At 38.7% G+C, this 17,453-nt stretch overlaps 1 protein-coding gene across 6 annotated transcripts in view; it reads right to left on the reverse strand.

Annotated features, from left to right (window-relative positions):
• The window catches only part of LOC114877017 (calponin homology domain-containing protein DDB_G0272472), an 85,034-nt gene that overhangs the window by 21,751 nt on the left and 45,830 nt on the right, over positions 1 to 17,453 (reverse strand). The window contains exon 1 of one of the 6 annotated variants that reach the window (XM_029189085.2): positions 14,411 to 14,646. The exons of the other annotated variants lie outside the window; for them this stretch is intronic. The gene's annotated coding sequence lies outside the window, so the exon portion shown is untranslated. Of the gene's footprint in view, positions 1 to 14,410; positions 14,647 to 17,453 lie in introns of those variants that run through there. 6 annotated transcript variants of the gene reach the window in all.

Here is a 17,453-nt window from a genome sequence, read left to right on the forward strand (position 1 = left end):
AGAATCGGCCGTGAGACGTCATGCTATCAGTGTATGCAATCGTGAAACCAGACAGGGGAAGCCCTATAGTAGCTGCACTCTCCCGTATAATGCAGTTATCGGCGTGGCGGGCTACGTTAATTGCATCGCGAGAAAGTGGGGCATCTCGAATTTGCGATCTCTTCCTGTCCTCTCTCTCCCTCTTTCTGTTACGAAGGGTACCAAGGGGACGAACTCACGCCTCGTTACGCGTATCTAAAACTCCCTCTTGCCTGCCTTAGAAATATGCATCGTATCCACCATCGTCGCGACGATTTATTCACGTTGTTCCCGTGAGAATCGTTCCGTGCATCGGCTCGATTATCGCGACTCACTTTCTCCGTGGACGTAACTCAAATTCTTCGTGGGCATACGAGCGTACCTTGCCTCGTGGTCATTTATTCTGGTGACCGAATCCAGCGCCGTTCATAGCCAACCAACGGGGAAATTAATTGAAAGTGAACGTACGATGCTCGTGTAATTAACTCGGAGACGATGACGCGATGCTATGAGACTTTTTGGAAAGAGAACGGTATAAGAGCTACCTGTTATGTCTGGTATATCAGCGAAGATATTTGGTGTGTCTAGTTGTTAATTAATTTTTTATTCTTTTATTAATTACTCAATTATATTAAATTCATGGTACTCTACCACAATGTTAATGTTCGTGTATATACAGTGTTGAAATTATAATATTTAAATGCAGATTGCTACACTCATGTACTTAATTAAATCATAATATTCTGTGCAGCAACTCGTCGAGAATTGCGTGAATATTACATCACTCGAACTGCAACCTGTTTTCCAACACCTTATCACTCCTATTAATCGTCAAAAATGTGCACTCTTTGCATCCGTGAGAAATGCACTGTGCATCGCGCGACTAGTATCCGTAAAAATGCATCGCTCGTGATTCGATTCACTTTCACCTTGGTCGTAACTGGAATTCCAGTTGGCAGAATGGAACAAGCATTCAGTGAAACGTAATCGAATACACCTACTTCGTTTGTTTTATATTAGAAATTACGTCAATTTCGTACGAACGAACGATTGGTGACTGCATATATCGTAGAATCTGATTCGTTTTTCTCGATCGAGTGAAACGAATGAAAAAGAATTCAATGTTTCTTGAGAAAATCACCTTGTGAAAACTTCGCATCAATGGCCTCAAGATTCGAGCCACTTTCACTTCAACGTAATTCAGATTCCTTATATGCGAGCCTGTCCGAGTTTTGCATCGCACACATGCAGCTATCGAAGGATTATTAAAAACCGCGTGAAATCGCGGACAAGGTGCACAAATTGCAAAATAGGTCGATGAAGATCGACGTCGAGGCAAAAATGAATTTTACATTACCCCAGGGGATTGCTTAGAAAGTTGACTCTTCGTCAACTCTTTCGGAGAAACTTTAAAAGTTCTTCTTCGGCATCGAAGCTAATCTTTAAAACAACGACAAAATCTATGACCTGAATAATAAATATAACATAATATTATGAAAATCAACTGTCAGTTATAAAAATATTCAACAGAAAATACTTTTTATTTCTCAATGTACCATCTATCATACCGTTTGCTCTTTATTTAATATCTCTTTCGCAAGAACAACACGATCGTCGTGACTTCCTCGTAAAAAATCTAGCGAAAGGAGGGAAATAAATTGCCAGGAATGGGAGAAAATTTTGCCAGATAAATGGACGATAAATATAAACGACAGTCTTAGCCGACATTCCCGTGTGTTTCTTTTTGTTATGAGCGCGAAAATAAATCAGAACGAAGGAATATCAATGAACAGATAAGATCGTTGTTTCGCATGATCGGTGCAAGGGTGTCGGTGATCCACCTTCAACCACTCGTTCTCACGGATGTTGGGAATATTAATGATCTACTTAAATTGGCAATAATATGTTCATAGCGACGATTTATAATCTCTAAGAGACGACTGTAGGACAGACACCTCGTATCTTCCTTACTGAATATCGTGCTTCAAGAACGATTTACGACCGACTGTTGCCTTCTTCAACGACACAGGAAATATATCAGAATTGTGCTCGCTTTCCTTAGAAATTCTATCGCGATCATGTATCTAAAAGTTGATTTAATTTTCAGAAGAAATTTTGGAAAAATTCTATTCAAATTGAAATTGATAGATGTTTGTATAAATGATAAAATAGCTACGTCCCAAAATTAATAACGCTATTGTTCATTGCATCGTTCTTCTAAATTAATCATAACTCGATGGTAAATAAAATCGAATCGATAATGCATTCAATTTCTCAAAATTTTTCCCACCTCCTCAACGAGGCTGTTACTATCACACCTGCGAGTCATTAATTCACATCGCTGATCCATTCAACTTCGTATCATCGGAACAAACCGATAAATCGTCTGGCTACGCGACGAAAGCAGAAAGAAGCGAGAATACTCTTGTAGCAATACCGAAGCATCAAGAATAGACGTAAATACGCGACATGATTAACGGCGACGCGTTAATTGGTCTCCAACGGTGTGCGTGTCTACCTTTTGGAAGCGATCGAACGGCTATCCGTTCGCCGAGCTAATCACCAAAGAGAGAAAGAGAGACTCATCTCGCGGACTCGTATTTTCGTTCGCGTAGAAAAATTCGTTGAATTAATGGCGAGACGGCTACCGTTGCGATATTTATTGCCATCGCTTTAATAGAATGTTACGTTCGTTACGTGGCGCATTAATAAGTTGCCGGCTGCAAAATACCTAGCTGCTAATCAGATGGAAGCCGTTCGTTGCAATCGCGATACAGAGGAAGTGGTAGTTACACGAGATACTTTTTATTTTTTAACCTACAAAGTCTCGGAATAATAAGAAGAAAAGAAAGCTTGGAATAACATCACGGAATTTTACGCGAAATGTGGAGCATAAATTAAAATGTGGATCTTATAGAAATTGCAAATTTTTTTTATCTCTTTTTAGGTAATTCCAAAACGTTGGGACATCTTTTGAATGGTCTGGTGAAAGTAGCGTGGAGACATGAAATTCTTTTCTAGATTTGATATATTGAAATGTGCAAAAAGCAGCGTTGAATTAATTAGTATTTTGTTGACGATTTCACTGTTTCGTATTTATTAACTTTTGGCATTTCTTCAATCGTAAACCAGTGGCCAAAAATAAAGTAATTCTGATTTTTTTAATTAACATATTAAAGAGTTGCCGAAGACAATAACGTGTGATTTGAAACAAGCTACAATGGTCCATGAAAATTTATACAAGTCGTGAAACAATCCTAAAGCAATTAATTTTATAGGTCGTCGAGCACGTGAACGTAAGCAGGTAAGAGTATAAAATTTGAATATTCAGATTAACAGGAGGACACGGTAACGAGCCCTAAAATTTTACGACATGGAAGTAAAACTTTTAAGAGGAACAACCACGATGCCCACTTTATTAACCAAATGAAATTTCACTTATAATTAATCAGTGCATAAAAATCAAACAAGCATTATCGTATAAGGGGTGTCTTAAATTTTCAATATCGTAACGTGAAAGTTATTCTATGCATGCTGCACAAAACTGGGTTAATTAGCTTAATTAGCTCTCGACCATGAAAGAATGATAAATCAGTGAATAAAACTCGTGATTTTGCAAGGACGTAATCGAAACAAACGTCAGTCAATTCGCGGCATTGATAGCACACATTTTTATTTCATCTATACAGCAGAGAATTATGATGATCATGCTAATTCACTTTTTACATCGAGCATATGGCGTAGATCATGTTCGTCTCGTTACGAGTAGCGATTGAATCGACACACCTCTTTTCACGATCAATTTCTATCAAGTTTGACGTAACATTATTAATTTAAAATAGATGATAAAGAGCATCGATGCTTAATCATCGAAAGGGGTATCGATCCTTTGATCATGGAACAGGATGATACTTGAGTATTCCATATGATCGTGGATAATTGGGTGATTTCTAATTACACAAAAATAATTAAAATTCAAATGTGTACAATTTCCCTCTAATTATACTGATAGAAATATATTCTTCGAATAAAATGCATTCAAGTATCCTTTGAATCTATCCTTAAATCCACCAAGAATGATCGATCAAAAAGATATAATCTTCGATAAAATCAGGGTCGAAGTAAGTAACAGTGTGTCATGCAGTACAGACTGCAATAATGGCGAATGGAAATGGTATGTACTCAAAGCTTCGTCTATGGAATTCAAATAAAATATTCTCTATACTCAGCAAGATCGTCCTGATGCTAAAAGGATTGCGAGTGCATCGATTAAAACAAATGATAATAAACGTGAAAGTGATGGGAGGTATTCGATAGCGATCTGAAATATGATATATAATAAAAAAATAATCAACAGGATGGATTGTACTATATTGAACATTGGTAGCTAAAATTATATCAAATATATTTAGGAACGCGATTATGATTACTCTTCGCGATTAAAAAGAAATTTAAACCCTGCTTCGTTATTGAAGAAATGAGATTTTTTTCCTCGAGCACAAATCAATCTGCATAAAACGATTAGATGTAAGAAACGAAGGATAAAGAAACGCGTCTGTGAAGGAATTCAAAAGGAACCTTGGACATCAGCTGAATGTCAAACATAATAGTGCAAAAGTAACGGGCATTAATAGTAGAAATTGATTAGCATAGTAAACTTCTACGTTCTACGATCATTAAGTGATTGCAAGGCCAGAATCGTCATCTTATACCTTTGATTATATTTTTCAAGTGAATTCAATGAAAATATTATCAACTCGTTTTGCACTGATTTCCAGTGAACCAGTCTCATCTCTTTCCCCTCGATTACTATCATATTTTCTTTGCAAGACCTTGCACCAAACCATAACTCAATAACTCAAGACACCAGAGAGACGTCGCCCTCGATGGTACACTGAACAACCATAATAAGATCACGACCCATCAACGACCATAAATTACACATCGCCTTGTCTTCGATTCAATTAACTAACCAGTTCAATTGATACTCGACTTCTATCTGAAAGAACGTTAATTAGATAAGAAACGAAGAGGGTAGGAAATGTCATGGCATGAAAGGAAACCCATAGATAAAGTGGAAAAACAAAAGCAAACGCGAGCTGCGAAGGTGGATAAAAAGATAATTCCTCGGCTATTAATTACTCCGAGTGCTTTCGTAGAGAGGGCATAAGTGTCGACGTTACATAAGTTGTACGTGACTGGAAAAGGCTTAAGCTGTGGGGTTTAAGTTCATCTTCCGTTGCATCGGTGAATATGATCTCTCTCACGAAGCGATGCGGCCTTCCGAAGATTCCTGCTATCCTAGCTGGCCTTGAATTCATCGAAGAAGGTCAAATGTTGGTACCAGTAGGAGGTTGCAACTCGATATCACTACGATTTGCACGTTTAACGCGATTCCTGGTGATTTATCGAACGACGTGGTAACACCGATTAAACGTTTCGTCGAGTACGTGTTTTCTCAGATTGGTGTCCTTTAAATTGGATACCTTGCGATTAAGTGCTTCGTAGATTGGGTTACGAATACCATGCGACTCCAGTATTTTATGCACTCCAAGAATGGAGAACGATAAAGGGAATTGAATTCGATGAAATTAACGAAGGAATCATTAATTGTTTCATCTTCTAATCTTCTCGGGAAGATCCTTTTATTTTTTAATGAAGAATCATAATCATTCAACCACAATGTACTCGACTGTAATCAAGAATTTCTAAAAACGAAGAAGAATGTTTTCTTGATAAGTTGACGCGAAGTTGGGCTAATTACACGCATGACTTTACGGTGACAGCGAAAGGTAGAATCATAAAGTAAATCAGCATGGACACGAGAAATCGAGGAACAGGAATACAATTTTACAATCTATTCTTCCCACGAGAAGAACGAGCGCCTTGTAATACTTGATAATGATCCGACAAGGATCCAAGTAATAATGGTAATGGCGCTGCGGAATGACAGAGATAATGACGATGTAATGTGAATGTTAATGTATCCCGTGGGCGGACGTCGTAAAATTGGATGCTAGGGGTAACACAAAGAGGACCCTTCGACCAGGCACAAATTATAACATCAGTTTCGCATAAAACTCTCGTCACGGAATTATTGTGCCCGATCTTTCGAGACCTTTGAATAATTTTATCGTACGCGACTGAATTTCAAAAATGACCGACCCTATTCGTATGAAAATCTTGACTGAACGAGCCAAGAACAGGAAAATCACGTCTGTCGTTTGGAAAAAGAAATGCAACGGAAACGGAGCGAATGAGAACTATGTGGATCCTGTCGAAAGGACCCGGATTAACGGAACATCGGGCTCGTTAAAGTCGCTGCAACGCGGGTTGCACGTGCGATCGTTAAAATCTTCCAACTTTTTTGCCATTTTGTCAGACTTTCTCGCTCAACGGGGCGCCGTCGTTTGCCTCGTTTACAGGCGCACGTGTATCGACGACCGATACAGGGACACAAGTAAATCACACTGCAATCGAGTGCATTCGAAGCTTAGACATTCCTTCGTGTAAATGGACCGATGGAAAATTGGCAAAAAATGAGCGAACAGGAAGTATAATTAACCCTTTGTATATTTATTAATCCGAGTCAACAGTATGATTTTTTAATTTGAAAATTGTGGAACCTTAAGACAGTCATTTTGATTGTACAGTAAATCTACTAACACGATCCAATGTTATTATTCTTTCTCCAATCGAAAGTTTACCATTCAATGGCAAGAACTATGAATGTACATAAAGTATTACAGGTTCGAGTAAGTTTGATCATGCTCATTATTCATTTCTCTTCTCGTCGACGACACCATTACTCATTTCTCCGTTGATCAACGACAGTAATCGGATTCAATTATCAGGATTCTTAACTTTCTTCGTACTTTTCCACTCGATGTATCATCGAACAACAACGCGCCTAATCTTCCCATAGTATCGAAGAAAGTGCAGTCCATGGATTCTCGACTTTTCTTCTGTTGCAAACAAATTAATCTTGAATCATTAATCAGAAAGCATTCATCAGCAAACTGGGACAATGTAATTGATGGAAGAGCGTAATAAGATTCTAATTATATGATCACATCGATACATCAATGATCCATGAATTTGATTAATTATTTCGTAGTTTCGTAATTGTAATTTCAAAACAAATTAAATTTCCTAACATTATCATTATTCAAAAGATTCCTCATCGTTGTCGCGGCAAAAAATCGCATCGAAATACCGTAGATTCGTCCGAGGAATATTAAACCGCAATTAATTCGCGAATATTAATTAACCAGCAGAGTGGCGTCTGAAAACGTTCAGCAAAAGGACCGGTCCATGACTCGTTGAACCGACGCCAGATAAATCTTATGTAATATGCTAAGGGTGCACGTTTCCGCGTGTTTCGCGTGCCTTTCGTGTGTTTTCGCAACAGGGCTCGCGTCAGATCAATGCCAGCGGTAACGAGAAATCATCGAAATCATCGGCTGCTTTTCTCGTGGCGGTCGCCAGACCTGGTGAGAACGTTCCCAGCTTCCCACGATAATCGGCTACCGAAGAAAGTGCAAGGCGAAACGAAACAGAGACAAGAGAGGACACGATCCAGTGGGAAAATGATCGATCAGCTGGAAAAATGATCATTCAATGACCGCTCCAATACACAGTCTTACAATAAAATATTATAAATATAATATAAGATATTTATCGAAGATTAAAATACGATGGAACTTTCAATATCCTGAAACGATCGACAGAAAACGGAGAAAACTCTTCGAGGTATTGATCCGAGCGATAAATAACAAAATTTCTTGGTTTCTTTTTTAGTAATCTTGTCGAAGACATCGATCGAAGTGTGTCACTTGCACTTGTCGTGTATGTAAGATTCACGAACAGCAAAGAAAACTTGCGCACACAGAATCGATGTTGATCTTCGTGCGGAAGTGGGTCGAGAAGAAATAGCCGCGATGCGTATGGATCCACGCGAACGAAACGCCGACAGTCGGCCGCGATCGAGGTAGAAATTTTCATCGTGTCATTTATATCGGTGTCAAGACATTCTACACTCCGGATCTCCATTCGTCCCTGTTTTCTCCGGCCATTTTTATGATTATTATCGCAATTATCATGGCGATATATTTTTTCGCAGCTTTCCGTTCAGACTTTTTTCCTTTTCAATAAGAAGAATAGAAACGATTATTATGAAATATTGGAATAATTTAATAATTTATTTTTTTGTGATAAAAATATCTGAATTGATAAAAATTAACTGCGATACACAATCGTTTCCTGTATTTTCATTCGAAGTATACTTTCGCCAGGTCGAAGAGCAGTTTTTCGCGAGGGCATCGATCGTTCGATCGTGTCCATTCGGTAAATCGAAGTGGCGTGTTTCAATTAGGAGAAACTTCATCGTCGGCAGACTTTCGAATTGTTTAGAAAATGCATTTTCTTTCCACGCTTGAAAAGATATTTACGACCGATCGCGATTCCATGATTCACCATACCGCGTGAAATTACTGTCAATTAAACGCGCAACGCCCCATTGTTCCGTTAATTACTTGATTATCTCGCGGCAAATAACAGGACAATCAGGAATTTCTGCCCTTTGTCGGCATCTTCATTGACGCGTAATTAGAAACACAATATAAATAAATAATTATAAAAATTGACGCGATTGTTCTATGCTTTTCATTAGAATTTTCCATCTTGATGTAAGTAAATTGATCGAGTGAAAATCGAAAGCATCCTTCAGCTAGGACTCAAACAAGCTATTGAATAAGTTGAGGCATAGAACGCTAATCTATCATGGAACTTGTTGAAAGGAAATATGCAAGTCATTGATAACATTGAAAATTAATTGATTGCATGATAACCGATCTTTAATAAACCTCCTATCGAGCCTTTTGTAATCATTCACTGAGCTGTGGATGGAAGTTTCGAAACAGCGATCGTGTCAACTACAATTTCACGCAATTCTATTAATTTCCTCTTTCTAAAACATCTAATACCAATTCAAAGAACTCAGGTGTATACAAGGTGTTCGAAGAACTGTTGAGTCAAAACTCGATCATAGAAACGATCAAAATTACTCGGCTTCTTCACCCATTTTTGGTCATTATCATATTCAATTTCTACAACGATCAAGATATACGGACAAATTGAATATCAAGAAATAAAAACCAGTTATCAATCATTTCACGGGATAATTCCATCACGCTCGTTTCTGCAATGATCTCGGAAGGTTACCTTGTCATAAAGTTGAGCCGTTACCTCAGCCTCCAACGTTGAATCTTTTTGATCGATGAATTCACGAACGAGAGAATGATCTGTGAGATCCACGAGGCACGTTCAAGGTCCGGGTCAGGCGAAAAAATTCTACAAACACATGGCCATATGGCGAACACGTGTTTACAAGTCGTGCATTACCCTAGACCGAAATACGTGTAAGAGCATGGTGCATACGTGGCCGCGATATATTCTTGGCATTAGCGCGCGTGTTCCACCCTGAATCCCTTTCACAGGGGTCGTAAAGATCGTTGATATTCATCTTGGAATATCCAGTGGACGCGTTCGAGGGGCCCCGAATACCGTGTGATCACGACTCCGGATAAATGGGTCTCTCTTCTATAATTATCGCCTGGCTTTTCGGGAGATTCGGTGGATATTTCGGGGAATTTGGACACCCGGGTAATTCGAGAAGACGAGGTTCGCGTATTGTGTCACCATCTGCTTTTAGAAAGCTTCGCTGATCGATGAACCGATGCATCAGCGGCTTGGTTTTTCAAATTTTCACTTTCCTCGAAGATGGAACCAAGGAGGCTCATTGAGATCACCGATTAGAAAATATGTTACTTTTCTTAATTAGAAAAATATCAAGGCTCGACTTTTTAAATGATTTCACTATTTCTCTAAAATACAACGTAATACTATGTATCCTAATGGTAATTACGAGGCAAATTAAGTCTTGAAATAAATTTCAACTGATCGAGTGGAACGGCGGAATGACGTTCTTGGACGTCAGCGTTCCATGATCAAACCCTTCCAGCTCCTCCACCCCCGTGCGCACTATTATTAGATAGCGATTTGGCAATTTGCCTATCGTTTCCTTTCATTCATGTTCCTATTGCTCCAGTTGGTAAAAGCGAAAATAAACCTCGATGAATTACAAGGAGTCCTTCTATCAGAAATAACCCATTTCCCTCTCTCATAGATGCAAGTAAACAAATTATTTTTGTACGAAATCACAAACCAATTTAAATGTTAAAGTATACGATAATATATGACTGTGGTCGAGGAAAAAATTTTCCATCACAAAAGAATTTATACACCAGATCATTAAGCAAGGCTGATACGACATTGATGACTTTATCATCGAGGCTCGAAAGGATATTCGACTGTACGTAAGCCGTCACAACATGTAGTGTGAACAATTTCGCATTCAACGCGTGTTGTTAGTATTCGAAGGTGACGTGGTTGCGAAGGGCAGAGTATGAAAGCGAAAGGACGAGGTAATCAATTTTAATGGCAGAAATAACTGAAACTGATCGACCAGTAAATGTCATGAATTTCATACTATCAGGAATAATCAATCACCCGAGATTAAATTGTCGAGATAGTATTCCTCGCATAAAAGCACAAAATAAAACGAAGGATTGAAAATATGAATCGATTAATAAATTAATGTTCATCGAAAGCTAATTAAATCGAGGAAGGTTCGACAGAGTGTTGAAGGCGAACAGAAACGATGCCGAGAGAATGTTTAAATCGCACAGGTGCGGGCCGACATATTCACGATGTTCTTGGTGAGTAACGTGGCCTTTCTCCGTGACATTTCAGAGAGGTGAAAAAAAAAAACAGACGTAGGTGGAGTTCTTGCATCTTTGAATAGGATGCAAGGACGACCAGCTACGAGCCAGCTACTCGACATTCTGTTTCATTAATTAATTTCAATGCTCTCACTTTTTCTGCTGCTTTCCAAAGGTACATTTCCGTTCAAAAGTCATAGGATACACATTTCATTTCCTCTGTAGGACAGAAAACTCTGACAAAGCTACCGTCTTACGACATTTTCCCTCGGCTTAGTGACGTCTACGATTCGGTCAGCTGGCTACCCGGAAAAGAAATCGTAACCGGTTGTTACGCAAACAAACACGATCGATTAGACGAAAAGACATGTTTTCGTAGAACCGACGGTACATTCACAAATTTCTATGTGAAACCACGATTCTTCCATGGTCCGCAAACATTTTCTTCTTTTATCGGTCAGAAAAACAATTTAAATATTACATAATACATTTAAACCGCGTGATTATTTAGAAAGTCTGCTAAAATTTAAATACCAAACAGAAATTTACTGTTATTATTTAAAATATTATACGAATTTACTATTATAGATGCACACACGTTATTAGCGGACGGTTTTACATAAGCCTCGAGTTCTCATTAACTACTTTCACATTTTTAATAACACAGACGGCAAAGTAGCAGGAAGAAATTGCAATCCTGTTTAAAGTGTAAAACGAGCGCGATCCTCGAAGAGATACGTGATAGAATCCCTTTATTAGAATCACGTAACGTTCTTCGACTGCCAATCGTATCTCATAGGAAAGCTGCTGTCAATATTTAACACCGTTTCCCCATCGGCGTGTTGCAATTCGAAACGAGCCAATTTTTTATTCTATCGATACACCCGGAAAGGAAAATATCGTTGCGCAATCGGACGTGAAGGGGCAGGAAAGGTGAACTAATAACCGGTAGCAGGATCGTAGATCTAATCTATAAATTGATGCACCATAATTGCGATTTCACTGATAGATTAAAAATCTGAGTTACTATAAAACATGTAGCGAGCAATGTTCTGTTAGCGATTGCGAAATGCTGATAAATAATAACTGTCTCAAACGGCGTTGAAGAATTTGCGGTGAAACAGGTAAAACCGCGAGGTTCGAATGGAAAAACTTAGCGGGTCTAGATTCGAGTAATCGTCGAGAACATGCTAAATCTTCGAGTAAAACCTTTCGAAATCGTACGGTTCAGCTGCGTCATCGACCTAACTAACGTCTACACGTTAGTCTACACGAATAAGATCTGAAAGGCAACTCGGTTAAGCCCGACGAATTCTAAACAAACGCGTATCAATCACCGGTACTGGATTTCTATGAAACTTTTTACCTTTAAGCTTCGTTCCCCTTTTGTTACGCTACAACACGACGCCACGTTTCCGTGCACGTGTACGAGAAACTCGTCAAGGATAACAGCTACCAGGAATCATAACTGCGAGCGAATCGCGGGCGAATCGCACTCGCGAAGAACAAGGAACTGCGATCGCGGTGCACGTAACGACGGCGTTTTATCTGCCTCTTCGATTTAACCGATCTTCCTCGCAGGAAATCGTCTTATTTTTTTAACGCAAAGTGTTTTTTAATACGTTGCGTGGAACAGTGAAAATGAACAGTGAAAACTCTATTAAGGATACGAATGGTTCATCTTCAAATTTAAGCTCCAAAAATTTTTATTAATTATTTGATTATATTAGAGTCGAAGCATTAGAAAAGAATTAGAGGACCATTTGCTCCAAGGACCATTCCTCCTTAAAATGATTTTCCCCTCAGCATCTCAGATGTCCTTAGAAATGGAAGTTTCTTAACCCTTTACTTAAGCTACACTTGTTTGTTTAAAGCATTCAAAAATTTAATCCTCTAATTCTTTTGGCTGTTCTTTTCAACGGCACAAGAAACAGCGTGGTGAATAAACCTGAACGATTCAATAACCATGCTTCAATGTCAACAAGATGATTCTGTTTTTTTCCCAACAGAGTCAATTGCTTTTTTCTACCGCAACAAAGGAGTACAACTTAATCCATACTTCATTTGTACAGATATAAAAAGAATTCGCAGATAAATGATCCTTTTATCAGATAATTTAAATGTTGCAAGATAATGATGCATTAAATATTGTATAATATTCAGTGGACGAAACACCGTCCTCGAAAGTGTTAAAATGAAATTTCACAAGGTAACAAATAAAAAGAAGGTGCAAGGGTGGTAAGAAGAGGCTTTGTCGGCATTTTGGGGTGCCTGGCCCACGCCTAGTTACCCTAATGCCCAAATTACAAAGAATCACCGGTGGAACGCGTAAGAATACCGATAGAAAATAGAAAAGAAACGTGGAAAGGATCGCAGGCGAAGAATAATGAGGGGTAGGTTCAAGAAAGGGCCAAGATGAACGAACGTACGAATTACGAGCCGGCTCAATTATCCGTCCGGCACGACCGTTAATCCAATTTACGAAATGGCCGGTCACGAGCGTACCACACGCGGCGCGTGCGACGAAAAGGAGCGTGGACCACGCTTAATCGTGGGTGGAAAGACCGCCCAGCGTTTCGCGAGCGTACGCTTTAATGTATGTACGCGCCGCGCTGAAACGAGAGGGCGGACAAAGTTGCAAAAGCCGCCGGGTAAAATCCTCGTATAAGTATCGCCCGTTGCGTGCAAATAAACGCTGGATCGGACTTGCTATCCGTTTCAAGGAAAAATAAAAAAAAGAAACATTTCGCACCACGAATGTTTCACCATCTAACAGGCGTTAATTTCATGTATAGGCGGAGTACGCTGCTAGCCGACCATAAAAGACTGAACAGAAAGAACGGATTCGAACGATTCTATAATTTCTTCAGGCCGGTTGCTGAGACCATAATCTCACCTCTCGATTGCTTTATCGCCGCGTATATATTTGAGTAAGTATCCGATAGATTAGATAAGGCGAACCGTAATGATATATTGATATAATATTCGTATCGAAGTTATTGGATTCGATTTCGTTCGTGATTGGTTCCTTCATTCAAGAGCAAAGTTTTATTATTTTCATTTATTACGATCAATCAAAAATTTCCATCATTCTAATTTGAGCGTTGATAAGATATATTTTAGTAGAATTTGTGTCGATGTTGGTTAATCTACTTCAAAATACACACAGATGCACAAATGACATTTCTGCACATATTTTGATTAAGGACGTAAAAAACGAAAATCAACAGTTCGTGAGATATCTCAAATTTTTGTAGGAATCATCACATTTCTGAATTTAAAATATCACACGAACTGTTGATTTTCTTCAATATATTCCTTACTCTGTATTTGTTGTTGAAAATATTGAGATTCATCTTAATGCAACATCGTAATAAATCACAAAGACTAATGATTCTATAATTAATCATCTAACGGAACGACGTATCTTATCGCCCTTCGCTCCAAATTCAATTACCGCAAGTACTTCACTCAGATTAGATTGAAAGCTATATTAATATAAGCTTGTCAATTTACTTTATGACCTTCGCATATTTTTTTTACAAAACTATTAATTTATTAAAATTCAACAGATAATAATTTTCAATAAATTTAAAATAATAAAAACTCACGTTTTTAATTTAAAATTAACACGAAGCAAAGAAGATTGCCATTTAATTATACTCCAAACACGAGGAAGATTTAAAAATCACTGCACATATTATTAATTTGATCGAACACTTATCGAAAATTCATCGAATTGATAATTAAATTACAAACGACACTGAACGATTCGATTTTACAACATCACATTAGCATAAACAGATTATAAACATTATACAACGTGCGATCGACCACACCGACAAAGGACGGACGACGACTGAGGATTTAATTATTTCGTATTTCAGAGATCTCCCACTTACTCCATCACGGCTGCGCACTAGCGATCTTGTAGTTATTCTGCTTAGCTATGCGCATTCACTTGATGATTTTTTTAATTCTGCGCAACCTTTCCTTATCACCTGATTTACCTTGCATTAATTACATTATTTCCTTAATTGACTGCTTTTTTTGACATCGATATAACGCGCTATGAAAAACATATTTGACTTTGAAACAAGTCGAAAGCGATTTTGTTGATAGAATCTGATCGAAATATAATTGTAAGCAATTACCATGTTCAAGAAGCTATAAATTCAAGAGACTTCGACAGAGTACAATTGCAATTCAACAGAGGGGAATCTGCGATACAGAATTCCTCGGAGCGATAAGCAATTAATCCGGCAGCAAGTCGAAATTGAAACGTTACAAGTCAACACACGAAACCGACCGTACTCGGGCAACATCGTCGTTACACCTACTTCGCGATAAACTATCACGATGCATGTACACTTTCACGGCTCGGTACAACGTAAATCTCGACGGTTGTAAAATTTATCGCCTTACAATGTATATCCTCGCGAAAACGAGGAACAAATCTCGAGCAAACGGCTCCGAGGAACTCCTGTGGAACGCCTCGAAAACAACGAGTTCTATAAATCGACGGCGAAGAATCGACTTATGAATCGAGCAAATAGCTCAAGAACGAAATAAACTCGTGTACAAATAAAGTTTTATATTTAAAAATTTTTAAAAACGGCGCCAATGGAGTGCAAAGGATTAAATTTTTACGAAAAATTTATAAATATCCCTCTGAATTGTTTCTGAACATAATTCAAGTGTGAAAGGTTCCTAACACAACCGGCATTGCCACGTTCCGGATAAAACAAGCAAACCGTGTACACTCGTGTTGAGACATACAAGTGAAAAGCGTGGCATGCGTTTCGTGCACGCTTTTATACGTAATACATGTATTACAGAAAGCAGACACGTGAAAACGAATAGGGTTGTTGGCGAGGATCGTGCAAATGAGTGTACCACTCGCGAGCCAGATCGCGGCTACACGATCAGGACAATGTAATCGAGACGATAAGCTCGATAAATCGTAATTAAAGTTTCTAGATCGATCCGTGACTCCGTGGAATGAATTAATTACAAGTAATTGCGAGATCACGTTATGTAACGGTCTCTGGTTGCGGAGCCTGATTTTGTTTGTAAAAGTAAAAGGAGATCACGACGTTTGTTGGGTAACCGTTAATCTCTATTGTTATTTATTTCTTCATTGAGCTTGTGTTAAAGAGGACGAGATTCTCATTTTTCAGGATACCTTATCGTCAACGGAAGTTACATCTTTTCATAATTAAATTTAATTAACAGGGGAATTATTTAATAGAGGATGAAAAGTACAAATTATATTTTTCTGTATCTTTTAAAGAACTTATTAATTTGTAACTATGTTTAATTGAAAGAATGTGGTATATATTAATTATCATTAGCAAGTTCATTAGTACCCAGCGAAACGATAATTAAACAAGCGTGACTAAAGTTAGGTGAGTTTCAACAGCAGGAAATTCTGAGAGGTAATATGGTTAATCGTGGTCCTGATCGGGAGATCGATCGAACCTAGCCCGATAAACTACAATTAAACGCCGTGAATTAACTTTCGAACGTTTGGATCCGATTCGAGCAACATTGAATGTGGGTCGTCGAAATTTTTACTTCGTGATACCAACGTGTGCCCATATAAACCAGCCACGTGCACAATATAAACGTAATTATGCGCGGTGTGTATCGTCGATTTTGCTTTTGGGTCGACGGAACCGGAAACCCAGAACGACCCCGGAATATTAACCAGTCGAAAATCGTCCGGTAACCGCGTTGCGAAATCGAATCCGTTTCATTCAGAACGTTTTTTAGTCGCATCTTTAGAATGAAATAAACCGTCTACCGTCTCGACTAGCTCGAAATCGAACTGGCACACCGGCAGTACAAGAAGACACGAGTGCAGTAAACTGGCTAATGAATTCCATGCCGTACTTAAAAGTTAATTAAAAGTTAATTAAGCATGTGCCGGTGAGTTCCACGGGATTTCAACGAGCGTTGAAACAATATTTCCTTCGTAATAATTAGACACGACAAGCTTCGGAAGAAGCGAACCGGCGTTCCTCCCGGGCACAATTGAGAGTGAGAAACGCGCGACATGAGGCGAGCGGAAAAGAGAAGAACGAGAAGAGAAATTGCGTACAATATGCAGGGAAACAAGCGGCAGTTAGTTGCGACCAGTGTCAGAAACGGTTTCACATACCGTGCGATCTGTATTTTCGGACTGATTTAATATTCGAATATTAAATTTCGATAATTAGTCGCGATACGTGTCGCGCAACAATGCTGGACAACGGACATCGATATTTTCCGAGCTATTTTCATTTTCCCGCACCGACGGGATGCACTCTGGTATGCGCTCTTCGCTCGCGTACCAGACGCTTGTTACGTGAAATCCGTGTCTCGATGTTCGCGACAATTAACGATGAGAAACAAGCAGACAAGCAGCAGCGAGGAGAAGAAAATAGAGTGGCGAGGATGACGTGAAAATGTTAGCTGTCAACGTCCGTAAGGATTGTTTCGTATACACGAATGAGTTCGCGGAAACTGTTACCGGGTTTTCGATTAATTCTTCGAAGATACTTGAGACAGTCGCAATTTTATTTTTATTTTATTAATATGTCTGACTTATGATTGACTCGGTTCTGTCGTACAAGGAATAATTTGATAATTCTGATATTTTGCATTAGTGTA

The sequence above is a fragment of the Osmia bicornis genome, chromosome 13 (assembly GCF_907164935.1).
Source record: "Osmia bicornis bicornis chromosome 13, iOsmBic2.1, whole genome shotgun sequence".
Classification (NCBI taxonomy): Eukaryota; Metazoa; Arthropoda; class Insecta; order Hymenoptera; family Megachilidae; genus Osmia; species Osmia bicornis.